Source organism: Mesoplodon bidens, assembly GCF_964165515.1.
Source record: "Mesoplodon bidens genome assembly, contig: HAP1_SCAFFOLD_81, whole genome shotgun sequence".
Lineage (NCBI taxonomy): Eukaryota > Metazoa > Chordata > Mammalia > Artiodactyla > Ziphiidae > Mesoplodon > Mesoplodon bidens.
This window is the reverse complement of record NW_027672552.1, coordinates 469,388-488,485: the sequence shown is the minus strand read 5'-3', so window position 1 is coordinate 488,485 and position 19,098 is coordinate 469,388. Positions and strand designations below refer to the sequence as shown.

Genomic DNA, 19,098 nt, shown 5'->3' with positions numbered 1-19,098 from the left:
TCTGATACCTATGACACAATTTTCATATCACAGAAGGCAGAACTCACCTTACCAAGCCCTCAGGATTGTTTACTGATTATAGACTCAGTTAATTCTTCTCAAACAGTGCAAACAGTCAAGGTCAGCTCCTTTTTGTTGATTTGTTTCCAAGAGGCCTCGTAGGATACTGCCCACCTCTGTAGCTCCATTTCACAATTGATCTTGGCTGTGTTTCCCTTCACACATTGTATTTATCATCATTTCACTTATCCCAGACTTACTAATCAATACATCAATTAACAAATATTTGCTGAGTTCTTTTTGTGGTGGCACATGATATTTATCTTGCCCAGGAGACATTGCCTTTCCTATGGTAACTACATTTAGGTTTCCCTTTGGGGCGTCTCTCCCTACATCTCTCAGTCATGTGCTTTGGAAGCAGCAGAGCTCCAGCAGTGGGCACATGACTCAGACTGGCCAATCAGTGTAGTCCATTTCTCTGGCCCCAGTGAATTGTGTGGTGATGGGCACACGACATGAAACAGTCCATTAGGAATGAATTCCATGACTTTGGACTAAAACTGTTGGGAAGAGAAGCTGTCTTTCTCCCAGGGTTACTAACCAGGTGCAGTATTTCTGGGGCTATCTTTAATCCCACTATTAGAGGATCTTTGAAGAAGGAAGCCAATATAGAGAAAACCAGACCCAAGGAATGGAGAAAGAAATTCTTATGTCCCTTTAAAAAGCCTGATCCGGGCTTCCCTGGTGGCGCAGTGGTTGAGAGTCTGCCTGCCGATGCAGGGGACATGGGTTCGTGCCCCGGTCTGGGAGGATTCCACATGCCGCGGAGCGGCTGGGCCCGTGAGCCATGGCCGCTGAGCCCGTGCGTCCGGAGCCTGTGCTCCGCAACGGGAGAGGCCACAACAGTGAGAGGCCCGCGTAGCAAAGAAACAAAAAAGCCTGATCCAACTGTGTCTGAAGCTGATATCAGGCTACACGTGTACCTTAGAACATACACAATTTCTGTCCTTCACTAAAAAGGACTACTGATTAAAATACTCACATGTGCAAAGATTCTGAAAAATACAAATTTCTGGTTTCCAAGGGTTTACAATAGATCAGAAAGAATAAAATAGAATCATATCAAGTTAGCATTACTCTTCAAAAGTATGCTATTTTTTCTCTCTATCCCTGAAATTATTCAGGATTGTTTGCATATATTCCTTTCTTCAAAGATAGATTGCAGAGAAGAGAGCCTGGTCTTCTATTCACCTCCTTTTTCTTAATATCTAGCAAAGTGCTTGTACATGGAAAATAGTCGATAAATTTTTATTGAATTTATCTGAAAAGACAACTAATGGTACTCAGGGATTTATGGTAAATGCCAAATGAGTAGTTTAGATCATGACATCCTATTTTATGTTAAATCACATTTTTTGTCCTCTGGGCCAGGTCTTCATTCAGATTGCTACCACTAGATAATTTGTGTTTTGTTTTGCTTTCTTGAGCAAAGCCATGGCTCAATACTAGACAGAGGCAGCTTTGTGGGGATAGAAGAAGGGGAATTGAGAAAGCCTCCAGGGATTTATGTTTTACAAGGAATATGCTCCATTATCAAAATAATGTTAAATTATCTTGTTCACTTAACTTTAAATTGATAAACCATAAAATTTTAATGAGGAAAAGAGAGAGGAAGATTCACTCCCAATAATCAAAAGTATATGCAATAATAACATCTTGATCATAATCATTGTTTTTGACCTTTCCTAGCTCAAATAACTCAGCCACTTTTACATAGTTGCAGTGTAGAACCATTTTGTCACTAGTTAATTAGAACCAAATGCCCTGACAAGGTCTGATTCTTTCTTTATTCTCAGAGCTGTGAATCTTTTTTCTTCCTGGACCAAACTAAAGTGAACTTCGTTCCTGTTTGATATTTATCCAGCTTCAAAAGTGGAAGCACCTGAAGCTACTTTGTTCAAGGTAAGTGAACTAGATATCTGCAGTTAATATTTGTTTCTTTTAAATTTTAATCGATACAGGCATGTGTGGTCTTATATGAGGATGCATATAAAACAATGCTCAAAACAATGCTTTTATTACAGTAGCTAAGATTCACAGAAGGAACTGAAAATGCATGAGTGATATTCAACACCTCTATCTTTTTCTCTTGGGTTATGTCATTCTATAGGATGAAATAATGATGGTTAAAGTTTAATTCATTTCTATGTTTTTTTTAACAACTTTATTGGAGTATAATTGCTTCACAGTGGTGTGCTAGTTTCTGCTCTATAACAAAGTGAATCAGCTATACGTACACATATATCCCCATATCTCCTCCCTCTTGCGTCTCCCTCCCACCCTCCGTTCCCCACCCCTCTAGGTGGTCACAAAGCACTGAGCTGATCTCCCTGTGCTATGCGGCTGCTTCCCACTAGCTATCTATTTGACATTTGATAGTGTATATATGTCCATGCCACACTCTCACTTCACCCAGCTTACCCTTCTCCCTCCCTGGGTCCTCAAGTCCATTCTCTACGTCTGTGTCTTTATTCCTGTCCTGCTCCTAGGTTCTTCAGAACCTTTTTTTTTTTTTTTAGATTCCATATATATGTGTTAGCATACGATATTTGTTTTTCTCTTTCTGACTTACTTCACTCTGTATGACAGACTCTAGGTCCATCCACCTCACTACAAATAACTCAATTTCGTTTCTTTTTATGGCTGAGTAATATTCCATTGTATATATGTGCCACATCTTCTTTATCCACTCATCTGTCGATGGACACTTAGGTCACTTCCATGTCCTGGCTATTGTAAATAGAGCTGCAATGAACATTGTGGTACATGACTCTTTTTGAATTATGGTTTTCTCAGGGTATATGCCCAGTAGTGGGATTGCTGGGCCATATGGTAGTTCTATTTTTCGTTTTTTAAGGAATCTCCATACTGTTCTCCATAGTGGCTGTATCAATTTACATTCCCACCAACAGTGCAAGAAGATTCCCTTTTCTCCACACCCTCTCCAGCATTTCTTGTTTCTAGATTGTTTGATGATGGCCCCTCTGACTGGTGTGAGGTGATACGTCATTGTAGTTTGGATTTGCATTTCTCTAATGATTAGTGATGTTGAGCATCCTTTCATGTGTTTGTTGGCAATCTGTATATCTTCTTTGGAGAAATGTCTATTTAGGTCTTCTCATTTTTGGATGCGGTTGTTTTTTTGATATTGAGCTGCATGAGCTGCTTGTAAACTTTGGAGATTAATCCTTTGTCAGTTGCTTCAAATATTGGCAAATATTTTCTCCCATTCTGAGGGTTGTCTTTTCATCTTGTTTATGGTTTCCTTTGCTGTGCAAAAGCTTTTAAGTTTCATTAGGTCTCATTTGTTTATTTTTGTTTTTATTTCCATTTGTCTAGGAGGTGGGTCAGAAAGGTTCTTGCTGTGATTTATGTCATAGAGTGTTCTGCCTAGGTTTTCCTCCCTTTCTATGGTTTTATTAGATAACTAACATCATAGGTTTTTCATGAGACGGACCCCTGAAATAAGTTTGAATTTCAGCACCGCCATTTGTCAGAGCTGTTAATTGTAGACAAGTCACTTACCTTTGCCAGCCTGTTTTCTCATCTGTTCCTCATGGAGTTGCTGTGAGGACCAAGTATTCTAATGTACGTGAGGTCAAAGGACAATGGTAGTTGTAGCAAGAGCTACAGATTAGCTGGAGTAGTAATTCTGTACAAGCTTTCCCTATATCCTCCCTAGGAAACTTGATGTAAAGGCAATTCCATTTTTCCCCAATGTTGAATGGGCCATATGTCTGGCTAGGCCCCCTCTTTCTTCACATTCCGCCTGTGTCCCTCAGGGATGTGTATGCGGTTGAACTGGTATCCTTCCAGGATGGAGGGAAACTGTTCTTCAGTTCAGGGTACACCTCTAGGAAACATGAGAATGACAAATAATAAAAAAGAACCAGCCCCAAATGCTGTCAAATTGTGAGTACAAAAGTAATGTTGGTTTTCATGTCGCTGAATTTTTTGTTAAAGGAATTAAATTCTAACAAAACTAGCTTTGGTCAAAGAAGTTGACCCAATTTCATACAAGAAATAAGGATGTTACTGGGAATTGAACAGTTTATTGCTAGAATAATAAAGACGACAAGAGGAAGAATTATGGTCTCTTTTGTTCTCTCTTGAATCCCAGCTAGTAAAGTTGTGCCTGGACTATAAGAGGTGCTCAGTATATAATTATTGAATAAATGAGTGAATGCTGCTAAAAAAAAATAACAGGTGGACTTGGGCTGATTTTTAAGCATGATAAGTGTGCCATGTAAAATAAACTAGATAGAAGCAACATAGTTAAGCCAGGAAGCTGAAATTCCTCTTCTCTGAAGATCTCTAAGAGTAGGTTCAACTCCCATTTCTCCAAGATCCTGTCAGTTTACCTTTTGAAAAGAGGATAGGCCAGATATATTCTGAGGTTGAAAGGCTCTAGAACTCTCATGGGAAGTTCCATATATGTGTGAAAGGTCTTTCGTCATCTTGGAACTTGGAGAGCTTTGCCAGGCACCACAAATATTTATCCACAGTTAGTCTTTTACCCCCAATCATGCCTTAAGACAGATTTTCCTGCTACAGATCCATTTTGCTTCTGACACTCTTTTGTTGCAAGCCACCAGTTACCTGTGTGTGCAGGTGATAATGACCCCAGTGATATTTATTCATAGTTCACTTTTCCTTCACAGAAAGCAGGAAACAGTTCCTCATTAGTATCTGGGCCATATGTAAATAGCTGAATGACATTGTTGCTTTCTGTCCGCAAAGGAGAGAAATTTTGCTCAGGGTTTCACAGATAATACTGATTTTTTTGTGTCCCAGATCATGTTCAGGATATCATCATACATTGTGGTTCTACTTTCCTTTTGAAAATAATGTAGTAGATCAAAGTACTTATTTCTTTTATGTGAATAATACCTTATTCATTTAAACTCCTAATATGAAACAAGAATATTTATTAAAAGATTTCATGGAAATTTGGGGTAGAAAACAGTGCTCCTTTTATAAGCAATTGGAAATCAAATGGTAATTATTTTGAGAAAGAACTTTCTTATTACCATGGTGGGCTACTGACAATTGTTTAGGATAAGGTAACTAATAATTAAGTGACTATATTTGTTGCCCAAATCTCTGAAAATGGACAGGTTTCATGTTAAATGGTCTAATGTATATGAAGCCAAAGCACAATTTTTGTTGTTTTTCTGGTTTGATTACTTAATAGATACAGTACCAGAAACAAACCACAGCCTAGAAGCCCCCATCATAGCTAGAATACGTCTCAGGAAGACATAATTGGAAGATAAGTTTGAACCAATGAAACCCACAGAGCAGAAAGATACCATTACTGATTTAAAGATCATATATCTTATACACTTTAAGATAAAGTTGATGAATCTGAAGGACCCAGATCAGTAAAACCAATTTAGTCACATTGCATATGTAAAGAAAAGACAATGGGTCTAGTGAAACTAAGATGACTAACATAGCAAAAGACTTCAGTGCTCTCTAGTTTGCTTTGAAGGTATAATTTATGAAGATGCTTTAAGGTCATATGTAACACAAATGACAGTATTTCTAGAGATATATTTGTGCTCTGTAGGATTCATGAGTAATAATGCCTGGAGCACTGCAACAAAGGTAGTTGCATGAATTAATGGAGCAATCTGGGCATCAGTCCAATAAAAATGTTGGCTGAATGCTTCCTTGGGGGGAAAAGATGCTGAGAACAGGAGAGTTATAAGCAATTGATGCTGGTTAAATAGAACATCTTCCTTACTCTTTTCAGCTTGCTTCTGAACTAAGTCAGCTGTGTGTCTTTGAGAGAGGAAGAAGAAGACTTTAAGGGGCAAGTTTACTTTAATGCAAAGAGTCAATTTTCAAGTAACGTACTTCTTTTTGGGTAGACTGACCTGAGTATGAAAACCCAGGCTTACTAGCAAGCCCTTAGTTATAAAGTCTCTGCATTTAATGCTGATAGCTCAGATTTATGCTGCACACTTCCTATAAGATCAAAGTACAATATGTAATTCTCAATTTCAATGCAACTACATATTTGAATAAATGTATTTTGTGTTGGGAACAGTGGGAAGAAATGGAGTCAGTTAACCAGGTCTAATAGGAAGAGTTCCCTTCTCTCTTGGCTTGAGGTCTTCCATGGGGACATAAAGAAATAAAAACTCTAGGCTCATAAGAACTTCTGTGTCCCACTTGCCAATCAAAAATAGAAGGCAACTGGTTGTCTTTAAGTGATTGGTAGTGGGCATGGAAGAAAAGAGCATGCTGTGGAATAGCTGGGCTGGGTGGAGTGTCACATGCCTTTTAGAATTGGTCTGAAGGTCACTCTCTCCATTTATAGCCATGGAATGGATGGAGACCAAATTCAGTGTCAGAATGTTTGAAATCCATCCTTATTCTATAACTTTCTAGCCATGTTACTCAGGGCAGGTGGCTTAACTTCTCTGAGGAGAAGTTTAACTTTTTAAATTTACACAATTGGAAAAATAAAACTCTCCTCTGTGTCTTACAATCATTTCCTGAGACGCTATTGAAATAATGTATGCAGATGTGTTTTGCTGGTTGAGGAGAACTATGCCATTGTGAAGTGTGGACATTATTATTCTCTCTAATGGAAAGCTCCCTGAGGGTTTATACCGTTCATAAACCTCTTCCAGCTGCCTACTTTATTCCCCAAACCCTCCTCCTTTGGCTCTTCTTGTTGTTCTAATTACATCCAGGAGGACAACTCCATTAGGAATTAATGAGCTTGAGTACCTTCATTTGCCATCTGCTCCCCTCCCCCTTTTAACAAATGAAGGTGTGTCTCAGCCTCAAGACCTTATGTTGACTGTAGCCAGGCAGATGTAGCCAGAGTGATTCAGATGAGAAAGGTTCTTTATTCCATGGTACCAAGGTCACATTTGGATTTGGTGCTGCTTTTGGAAGCCAGATGACGACTGGAAGGTGAGAAGAGCCTCTGTTTAGAGCCCTGCTATGGAACACACTGGCCCCACTGGCATTCATTTATTCAAGCAGGCGTTTATTCATTCAATTAACGTTTACTGTGTCTGTTATATGCCAGACACTGTGCTAGATGGCAAGGATATAAAGTTGAATGAGACGGACTCTTTTCCTTGAATTGCTCACAGCCTACTGGAGGAGATAAATACATGTATCCAGGTAACTATAGTGCAATATTTGATGTGCTCTAATAGTCCTATAGCACTGAGTCTAGGTTCAGATATAGGGAAAGTTAGAAGAGCTGAATTGCTCTCACAATTGGGGCTTTTCAGAGAAAGGACTGTCTTCTCAGTTGCCTCCATGTCTATTAGCAAAAGGAACTGGTTTGTGGACCAGTAAGTATCTAGCTGATAACCCCCAATTGCACATCTCTCTTTTCCTTTATTCCTATGTCTGCTGTGTCCAGTTTGGGAATCACCTAGGACATAACTGCAATACTGGAAAGATTTGCAAATGTAGAGAATAATAATCTCCCATCTCTATTTATAATAACTGTGTACCATCTATTGTTTAATGAAGAGGGTGGTAATTAGGGTCCTAATAGATAACAGATGGCACACAAAACTGTTACAAGGGTGTGAGTACAGCCCCATAGGAGGGATTGTGCAGGAATCTGGGGCTAGGAGCAGCTGAGCTGAGACAATCTCTATGTCCAAAGGGAAGAAGAGAGGGATCAGTTTCAGGACCCCAGCAGAAAAAGGACCCCTGGAGAATTGGTCTTCTTGAGAGGTACAGTAACCTTCAGTAAAAGGTCATAGTTAGCCCACTTGGAGGCTATCTAGCAGGGAGAAAGCCAGGGAAACAAATCCCCTGCCTTCACTTTCCTCCTCCCTCCCTCCCTCACATCTCTCTGATGCTCTCCATGGCCCAGACCCAGCTAGAAGTCTCAGGCGCTGGGATCCTGTCAACCTCACCCTTCCAGTTCACCAGAGAAGGGTGGAGAGGGGACCTGGGAGGGCAAACAGAAGATAACCACCCAGGAGAGATCAGGATCCTCACCTGTAACATGACTGTGTAAGAATGTAGACTTGCCTGCCCCCAAAAGTTATGTTAATTATGTATATATGCATATATATATGTGTGTGTGAGTGTGTATATATATAACATAACTTTTTATGCACATTTTATTATGCCTATATATACACATATATATGCACATATATACATGTGTGTTTTCTTAAAATAATAGCACACAAGTTCTGTACAGTAAGTCCCCTACATACAAACCTTCAAGTTGTGAACTTTCAAAGATGCAAACATGCATTCTCATGTCCAATCACGTAAGTTCAAGTGTCTGGGGTAAATTGTCACGTGCATGCATCTTCTACGAGTGGTTGTGCTTTTGTGTAGTTTACAGAACTGTATAGAGGACAGTAGTACAGTATCTTTATTTCAAGCCCAGGCTGTCCAGAAGCAAGCGTAAAAGCATAGGTAAAGTAGCTGGTACTACTGTACTTTTCAGAGTACTGTACTGTAAGATTAAAAATGTTTTCTTTATTTTTTCTGTTTGTTTTGTATGTATTATTTGTGTGAAAAGTATTATAAACCTATTTCAGTCCCGTACTATATAGCCGAGTTGTTAGTTGGGTACCTAGGCTAACTTTGTTGGATTTGCAAACAATTTGGACTTAAGGAACGCATTCTCGGAATGGAACTCATTTGTATGTAGGGGACTTATTGTTTAACTTTCTTACTTGAGATGCTTTACCAAACACTCTTTTTCTTTCCTTTTTTAAAATACTTTCTTAGTTATGGAAAATGTCAAACACACACATACATAATAAATCCCTAGATGCCCATTATTTTGCTTTAGTACTTATCAATTCATGACCAATCTTGTTTCATCATGCTCGCGTCCAATCTTCATAATCCTATGATTTTGAAATACATCCCATGTTTGGCTTTTGTTAGGCCAAAGGCATGTTAAAGCTATTTTTTAAAATGAATCCCCTTTCTCAATCACAAATTAAGCATATATTTTTAAGAGCTGAATCATAGGCAGTAATTAATATATTTTAAAAGGTCAGTCAGCCTCTCTTAACCCTAGATTGTTTTAAAATGATAAATGATCGCAAAACACAATGAATAACATGATTTATATAACTGTTTACTGTGTTATAGTTTAAAAATACTGGCTTATACCTTTTTTTTTACCTCTTTTTCTTTTCATTGTTTGGTAGTTAACTAAATTCCTAAATGACGATTTCTTCCGTTTTATTTATCCCCCACCCCTATATTGGGAACCTATCATGGGGTACCATTCAGTATATAGAACATTGTTCCCCTCTGATTTGTAATGTCCCATCTTCCATATATCAGATTTCAATACATGCATGGGCCTGTGTTGGGCACCTCTTTTTATTCTGTTGGTTTATTATTTTTTAAATCATTGTGCCAACATCATACTTTATAATATACTATAAAGTATCACTTTATAATAATTCTTCATATCTGGCGTTTGGAGTCTTTGGACGTATCCTAGCCTTTCTTGGCCCGCTCTTCCATATAAATAGGTTCAGCTTGTCAAACTCCATGGGGAAAAAATCCTATTGGTATATGGCAGTTGATTTCTAAAATGATCTGAACTACAAAACATATTTGTTGAGAACTTTGAAAGTTTTCTAGAAGTTTATGAACTGAAGGCTTCATGAGGCTTAAGACAAGCAGGAATAAAATATGATTTTCTCTTTGTGCATGTGAAGGCTTGATTAAAAGAAAAAGAATATATTTTTGTAATATTTGTCTGTCAAGCATAGGATCCCTATCTTTTTGTTTAATGTAGTTTTCTACTCACTTTAAGATCTTTCTTTGCAATATGGGCTCTCAGTGACTAAAAAGGCAAGGTTGAGAAGAAATGAGAAATGATTGACAGAAGATCTCAAGAGCTCAATGGTCTCAAAAAATATGCACCATGGACCCAAGGGGCAATGCATAGAAGGAATATATTAATTGGCTGGTGATTTGAAGATATTAATGATGAAGACCATGGCTGCAATACAGCTGAGTCACCAGTCATTTAAAAATGTAGGATCTGAATGCTTAGGAATTGTATTAGTTATCTGTTTGCTGAGTAACAAATGAGTGGCTTAAAACAACCCAGGTTTTATGGGTCCGGAGTCCAGGCACTGGGTCCTCTGCTTGGGGTCTCACCAGGCTCTGATAAACGTGTTGGGTGGACCACATTTTCATGTGGACATCAGCCTGGGGGGGAATGCACTTCCATGCTCATTCAGGTCGTTGGCAGAATTCATATCCTGGTTGCTCCAAGACTGGGGTCCCCAGCTTTTTGCTGATTGTCACTGGAGGCCACCCCAGATCCTAGAGGCAATGCAGTTCCTCCCTGTGGGCTTCTTCGGTGTGGCTGCTTGCTTCAGCCAGCAAGGAGGGTCTCTGGCCTGTAGAAGGCCCGGTGCCTCTTTTATGAGCTTTCACCTGATTAAGGCCACACAGGATAATCTCCTTTTTGATTTACCCTTTTGACTTGGGACCTTTATAACATCTGCCAAACCCCTTCACCTTTGCCATACTCAATTGTTTAGAAAAAAGTCACAGGTCCTGTCTATGCTCAGAGGGAGTTGGTGATCATACAAGGTGTCAACACCAGGCGAACAGAGTCATAGGGCCACGCTAGAGGCTCTTTGCATAGGGCTAAAATAAAATGGCAGAAAAATTGTCATCTGTGGTCACAGTTCTGGCCACCTGGTTCTTTAAAAGGAAAGGGCGTTTCTGGGATGAGACCTGCAGAGGCAGAGGTGTTAGGGTGATGTGGGTGCAGCCCGTTTTGCCTTGTGTTTGTGAGAAGCAGAAGGAACACACATTGGCCTCCCCGAGCTTTCAGGGTATCTGTGCTGTAGGGCTTGGGAGCTTGCTGTGGGCTGTCTCCCCTTCAGAGCAGTAGATGTGGGGACGCAGACACGTGGCTCTGACGGGCAGGCAACACGGATCTCCTTGCAGTCAGCAGCCCAGGAAAGAGTTAAGCCTTGGCTTTTGTTCCTGAGCTAGGAGATTTTGATTAGATGCTTAATTGCTATTGGAACCTCGTGTGTAGGGTACACGCTTAGCGACCTGAGACAGTCAGAGACCGAATTTAGTACCTACTCTTAGGCCTGCTCCCAAGGACGAGAAGAAAAGGAGTTGTGAGGTACATTGTTGGCACAAACGCTGGGTGAACAATCACCTTCCTGGCCCAGCAGCAGTTTCCTGGTGCAGGTGATTCTGTGGCATTTGTGCTGTACAGCTCCCTTCACCTTTCTGGCCCCAGCCTGCAAAAAAATTCTGGCACAGCAGGGAATTAGTGCCTAATGGCAAGAGAAAAGGAAATTAGCATTTCCTAACAGCTAACCAAACACAAAAGCATCCCCCAGCCTTGCACGGAACACCTCTGACCATCCATCCCTCTATGGCCAAGCCCTGCACCTTACAATTTGTGCTTAATTATACAGGAAAAGAGAAATCTGTTTCTCTGGGAGAGCCTCTGAGAACCTGTTGGGGAAAGCTTTCAATTTTAATTACAGAAGAAATACTGGCTGAGGCAATGGTGAGAAGGAATTACCTTTCCTTTTCTTCTGATTTTGCAAAACAGCTGGCAGCAGACACTGGCACATAGAAGGTGTGTAGGAAATGTGGGTCCAATAAATGAATAAATATGTGAATGAAAAAACAAGTGTGAAACACTTACACAAGAATATTCTTCTTTCAAAAGAATAATGAAAAATAATTTCATTCAATAAGAGTCATTCTTAGTTACTGATACATGACTCAGTAGTTCCCATTCAATTTAAAATGTTCCATTTTTTTCTGATACTTAACAAGTCATTAATTGAATGTTGCTCACTTTTAAGGCCAATCTGTGAGACATTATTTATCCTGTCTACTCTAAAGTTCCAGCATCAACGCAGGCGGGGCTTCACCATGTACTGATCATGGGACCTTGGCCTCTCATTGCCTCAGTTTTCTCATTTGTAACATGGGTATAATAATAGGCTTATTTCATAGGCCTATGAGGAGGAAAACCTCATATATATTTGTGTGTGTCTATATATATGTATTTAAACAGTGTCTTAGAATAGTGTCTGGCACATGATAAGCATTACAGAGTATTGACTGCTGCTACTAGTACTGTTATTATGAGAACGAACTGTTGAGAATAATCCTTCATATACTGGTTTATTCCACTCAAGATAAAGGAAACTAATAGAATATTAGAAATCAGATTAAACACAGAAAGCCAGTAAAATATACCAAGACAGAAGATGATGAGAGTGTAAAAGCATAGAAGAAAAAAAAACGGTTTTTGTTTTTGTTTTTCTTTTTTAAAGAAGGAAAAAGCCTAGAAATAGGACAAAAACTATTCGTTGGCTATACTGACATGGAGATCGCTGGTGACCTCCATAAGTAAAATTTCAGGACAGTGGGCAAAGAGATTACGGTGAGAGAAGTCAGATGGATGTAACTTATAGAGTAAATGGGACGTGAGGAAATGGAAACAATATATGAAGATAACAATTTTGAAAAGCTCAGACATGAATTGGCTAAAGAAGATATGCAGGGATTAGGGGAGGAGGGAGGCTTTCATGTTGCACGTATAGTTTTTAACATTTTAAGTTGGAGTTACTAGTCTAGAATGAGGTTGAATTTTGGCAAGAATCATTCATAAGGAGTAGATGGGTTGTAGAAAATGCAGTGCTGTGAAGTACTTGAGAAGATGAGAGGAAATGAAATGCTATCTGTAGTGCACATGGACTTTTAACTTTAACTCCTGTAGTAAAAGGGAATACAAAGATCAATGCAAATGCTAATGGATTAATGGATTTGGCAGTGGACTATTTACTGACTTCTGTGTTCTTAATGAGTTATGAAGCACCTCACCGGCTCAGAATGAAGGAAGTAGAGAGGATGGAGGAACATTTGAGGAGGGCAGGTAAAGCTTCTCAGAAAATAGTCCTTAAGGAGAATTAGAAAGAACGTACTATAAGTCAGAGCACTATTTCCAGTCTTGAAAATCCATTTGAAGCTGGTGATTATTAATTTATTGGAATACCAATTTGCCCTGCCACATGATTTTTCTCCAGCTACCTGGATATAAGTTACACAGAGGCAGAAGAGAGTGAGAGATAACAATCGAGAGAAAATACAATTAGTATTTTTTTTACCTTTTTCTACTTCCCCGCTCCAACTCTGGGGAGCCTTCATGGACATGGCTGCCCTCCCAGCCTCCAGCAGCACTCTGTTATCAAAGAATTCAAAGAAATGGAACATAGGTTTCCAACTTATTAATTTAGCAAAATGAAAAATTTTATATAATGTCTTCTGTTGGCAAAGATGTTTGCAATATAATTTGGTTCCATCTTTTCACAAGTAATTTGGCAATGTCTAGCAAGATAAAAATGTTAATAGCTTTTTACACATTAATTCTAATTCTAGATGCTTATGCCAATAAATACTTTATAATCCAGAAAATTATTATATAAAGATGCTCATTGTCATGTCACTTGCAATAACAAAAAATTAGAAACACCTTTAATTGTTAACAGTAGGAAAACAGTTTAGGAAATTATATCCACTTAGTAGAAAATGACACAGTTACTATAGTATAATTACAAGATGATGGAGCAAAATAGAATAATGCTTAATAAAGAAAGAATGAAGAAAGCTGACCTAAAATTGTGTCTTCCTTACGACAGTAATTATGTAAACATATAAATATTTATTAAAACTTAAAACCAAAATAAGGTTTTAAAAGCTCTGTACCAGTAATGGGGATTTTATGTTTCTTTCAAAATATTTTTTAACATAACTCTTATAATTTTGTTTTTTCTACTCCTTTTCTTAAGAATTTCTGATTATTACCTCATTTTTCATTTCATAGTTTCAAATAAAGTCAGCAATTTTATCATCAGAGAAGATTAGACTTATTTGACAGTTTATAATTCCAAGTTATTTGGTTTAAAAAGACCATATACACTTGTAGGTGCTTTCAAAATAAAATTTCGAGAATTTTTTTTTTTTTTTGCTCAGTCTTTCCTAGTATGGAGATTAAGCAAACTACCTAAAATTGCTAGCCATTCTTTTTTCATTTTTGGCATTTTATTCAGTTATTCACAGAAATGATAACCAATGAGTCTGTAGTTGCCTCTGCCAATTTCTTAAATCCTCTATTATCCACAATATGAAACCATACTAATATGAATGCTTCCAGTATTTTCAGAGCTCTTTAGTTATTATACTTGAGCATTCTGTATGAAGTATCTTATGTAAGTGTAAAATTTAGACTCAACTTCTGGAAGCTTTTCATTTCTTAGTTCAAAAGTGAGAGATGCTTAATCCAGCCATATGATTAACAATTACTTGTATAGTAAGAAGCTCCTAAATTATTGTTTTATGGATACCTGGCAGTTTTCTTGCCATTTCTCAGAAGTTCTCTATTAAACATATTCTCTCCCTCTCTCTCTCTCTCTCTCTCTCTCTCTCTCTCTCTCTCTCTCTCTCTCTCTCTCTCTCTCACACACACACACACACACACACACACAGTGATTAAAAGCACAGACTTTGGCATTATGAAGTCTAAGGTTCAATTTCCAGTTCTGTAGTTTCTGGGCCACTTCACTTTAGGCAAGTAACCTAATGTCTCTGAACCTTGTTATTTTCATCTGTAAAATGGACATTATAATCATATCAGACAATCCTCAAAACATCCGTAATGATTTTAGAGTTTCAGAGTCAGGTACAAGCAGGCACTCAGTAAATGGCTAGTGCTTTTATCACTTTATTATTATTTAGGTCTTGATTTTCCTTGAGTCTGTGAGTCCCCATAATGAAACGTAATTTCCAGTAGATTAACACCTGTTTTCACCAAAAATTTTCACTGAGTTCATTACTTTCTGTGCAACCCAGATTAGTTTTCTGCCTTTTTTTCTGTGCCGTATGTAGGTGTTCAATAGATTTATTTAATAAATGTATGAATGCATGAATGCATAGATGAATTTTTAAATGCTTCTTTTTGAGAAGGTAGAAGAAATGTGACACAGTAGAACAGATAAGAAAATAGTCCATGGAAAAAATGGCAAAGTCACATATGTGCCCAGGGCCAGCCTAAGAAGAAATGCGTTTTTTTTTTTTTAAGGGAAAATGTGTTGAATAGCTTATTTTAATTATTTTTAAAAGTTAAGTACAGGGACTTCCCTGGCGGTCCAGTGGTTAAGACTTCGCCTTCCAATGCAGGGGGTGTGTGTTCAATCCCTAGTCGGGGAGCTATGATCCCACATGCCTCGCAGCCAAAATACCAAAACATAAAACTGAAGGAGTATTGTAACAAATTCAATAAAGACTTTAAAAAGTGGTCCACATCAAAAGAAAAGTTAAGTACAAAAATTTGCTGATGATTTACATATTTAGCACCAATAAAATAATGTGAGATTAGCTGTACTAAAACAGAAGGTTGAGCTACATTCGCATTAAGTGACATTATATAGTCTAATTTTGTGGAAAACTTCTGAGATGGCTGATAAAAAGTAAGATGGTGAGTGACCTTTGAGCAGAAAAAGACAGAAAGAGAAATGGCCTTTTCTACATTCTATTGTGCCTCTAAGTAAAATGCTTGGTCATCTAGCTACAAAGCTATATGTCATTTGGCTTTAGGCACCTACTGTGATTTACCTTGTGAAGATCAGATTTTGCCATGGAGAGGATTTGTAAAAGTATCACACATTCCAGTACCATTGGCAACCACAGCTACCAAAAACGCTAATTTAACTTGATGAACCTAATGTCAGATGATAGTATCATTTCTTGTGGGTGTTTTCAGAAAAGGTGGGTAGGAAATGTATAAAAGTGAATACTTTGTTGACTGAAATAACAATTCATCATTTTGAAAACATTAAATACATTAAAGTTGTTATAGCATCAGGCGTTAATATTTCACTGTACTTTAGACATTGCCTACAATCAACGTTTTCTGCCCTTTGAAACAGAATCATGCTTGTGGTATGCATTAATCATATAAAAGATTAAACACTGAAAAGAAATTCAGCCTTTAAAGACAATTAGCTTTGATTTATTCAGTGGGTTCTTCCAAAAAGTTAATACCAAGAATTATTGCTTGTTGAATTGGAGTTACAAATTCTTTCAGGGTTACTTAGTATTTTCTTTAATATCAGTATCAAGGAAGGTAAAGCAAATTTACATATTTTTTAGGAAATACAGGCACATACTCCTAAAACAAGAAACACGATGTTTTTATAGACTTTATTTTTTAGAAATGTTTTAATTTTACAGAAAAATTGAGAAGATAGTATAAAGTGTTTCCATATACACTATACCCATTTCCCTCTATGATGATCCACTTCTATTAGTATGTTACATTGTTACAATCAATTAAAAAATATTGATACATTATCATTTATTATAGCCCATCCATTAGTCCAGTTCCTTAGTTTTTACCTAATGTCCTTTTTCTATTCCAGGATTTCATCCAAAACATCACATTACCTTTAGTTGCCATGTTTCCTTAGGCTCCTCTTGGGTTTGATAGCTTCTCATATTTTCCTTGGATGATCTTGACAATTTTGAGTAGTTAGTTTTTTGTAGGATACCCACTACTAGAATTTGTTTGATGCATTTTTCATGATAATATTGGGATTATGTGTTTTGGGGAGGAAGACCACAGAGTAGAAGGGTCATTCTGTCAGATCACATCAAGTGTACAAAGTATCAATATGCATTATGAATGCTGAGGTCGACCTTGATCACCAGGCTGAGGTAGTGTTTTTCAGGTTTCTCCATCGTAAGATTACTGTTTTCCCATTTTCATGCTGTACTTTTTGGAAGGAAGTCAATATGCTCAGCCCACAACTAAGGAATAGGGAGTTATGCTTCAGATGGAGTACTACATAAACTATTTGGAATTCCTTTGCACTGGAGATTTATCTATTCTCCTGCATTTATTTATGTATCCAATTATTTATTTATATCAGAAGAACTCATGGATTTTTATTTTATACTTTGGGTTATAATCTAATTCTACTTTAGTAGAATTAGTTCCTCAACTTGCTCTAGTCCTGACCCTTGTGAACTCTTTTCAGTTGGCTCTTGTGCCACTCTGAGGTATCCCCATCCTGTATTTTTTTTTTTTTGGAACTTCCTTACTTTCTGACACTATAAGATGGTCTTGTCTATAAATCTTGTATATTTACTGCCCTAGTCCTAGAATCAGCTATTTCTTCAAGGATAACTAGGTCTTTTTAGTGGAGAACGGTATTAGCCAGCAGGATCTGGGTGTAGGGTGTGCTAATTGCTGCTCGGATGTCATTGCTTCTAGATCTTCTCAGCTGACAGAGCAAAGAGATAATATGTGTGTACATGACCCATGTATAGGCACATATCTATAAGTATCTCTCTACATAACCATGTGTATTAAGGTAATATGAAGCAATATTAAGCTAAACATGAACGTATATTGATGTTTCCAACTTTAATCTGTTACCACATAGATCATCTTAGCCTCATCTCTTGCTTATCTTTAAATTTCAACTCCAGCAAAACACTTGGCTTTTAGAAGTATGAAAATCAAATTGTAGCAACTTTGGGAAGCCACATCATCTAGCAGAATAATTCTTAAAGGGCAAGGTGTATATCATCAAATTTTAACTTACAGTCAGCAGTACTTTTTAACATCAGTAGGCCTCCAGACCTCTGCTTCCAAGAAGATGAAGTAGCCCATTTCTCCCAGGTTCTCCCACTTAAAACTAAAACCCTGAACATAACAACAAACAAACATAGGAAGACGCTGAAAGGTGGAAATGAGAAGGCAGACTTAACTAGGGACTTTGGGACTTGAGGAATAACATGGTGATGAGTCCCCTGTGTTTCCTGTTGCTTCCCATACATCCTGGAGAGGGTATTACAGGAACCCCCAATCAATAACCACCAACAGAACAAGAGACAGAAAAGCTTCAGAAAAAAACACAAAACCCTGTTCCCCCTAGCCAAAGTATGAGGAAAGGGGTTGCTAAAGACAGAAGACCATTTGGGCAATAATATACACACTACTCGAGCCAAGTGCCAGTGGAATATACACACTACTCGAGCCAAGTGCCAGTGGAATATTGCACCCATCCCCTATGTCCTGTCGTTTCAGTTGGGCCAAGGTAGGATTTGATCTTCCACACCACCCCACTCCTGCCCTCCAGAAGAGCCAGTGCTCTGATTCCCCACCAGGGTTGTTTCAGTGTGGTCCAGTGGTGAGCTGAGCCTCCACCCCTTTCCATTAGCAAACAGACTTTAAAAGGTGGTGCCTGGGCTTCCCTGGTGGCGCAGTGTTTTAGAATCTGCCTGCCAATGCAGAGGACACAGGTTCGAGCCCTGGTCTGGGAAGATCCCACATGCCACGGAGCAGCTGAGCCCATGAGCCACAGCCACTGAGCCTGCGCTCCGCAAGAAGAGAGGCCGCAACAGTGAGAGGCCCGCACACCACGATGAAGAGTGGCACGCGCTCGCCGCAACTAGAGAAAGCCCTTGCACACAAATGAAGACCCAACACAGCCAAATAAATAAATAAATTTACTTATTAAAAAAAAAAAAGGGGGTGCCTGACAGGCTTGTAAACACTGGGCTGCCCTCACACAGTCGTGGGGTCCAATGGTGGGACATAGCGTCCATCTCTCCCTGACATCAATAAGAATAGGATGTTACAGGTTGGAGGGAGTAGGCACCCCACTAACCCCCAACACATGATGTCAGTGAGACCCAGTGGGGTGCTGAATCCCCATAACCATCCTGAGGCAGGGCTAGTTGGCAGTTCTCTTCCTCTTACCTTGGTGTCAGTGGGGCCAGCACGTAGCTGACCCTCTACCCACACCCGGCATCAACAAGAAGGAATGAAGTGGGAGGAAGGACAGCAAACACTTCACTTCTCCCCTCCCCTATGTCAAGAAATCTACTGGGGAGGGCTTCCCTGGTGGCGCGGTGGTTGAGAGTCCGCCTGCCGATGCGGGGGACGCGGGTTCGTGCCCCGGTTCGGGAGGATCCCACATGCCGCGGAGCGGCTGGGCC

The 19,098-nt window shown here is 38.9% G+C and overlaps 1 long non-coding RNA gene across 1 annotated transcript in view; it reads left to right on the top strand.

Annotated features, from left to right (window-relative positions):
- LOC308610052 overlaps positions 1-19,098 on the top strand; it is a 1,140,458-nt gene that overhangs the window by 1,100,729 nt on the left and 20,631 nt on the right. Inside the window, exon 4 of the long non-coding RNA XR_014014394.1 lies at positions 1,857-1,962. This is a non-coding gene — a long non-coding RNA (uncharacterized lncRNA). The remainder of the gene's footprint in view (positions 1-1,856; positions 1,963-19,098) is intronic.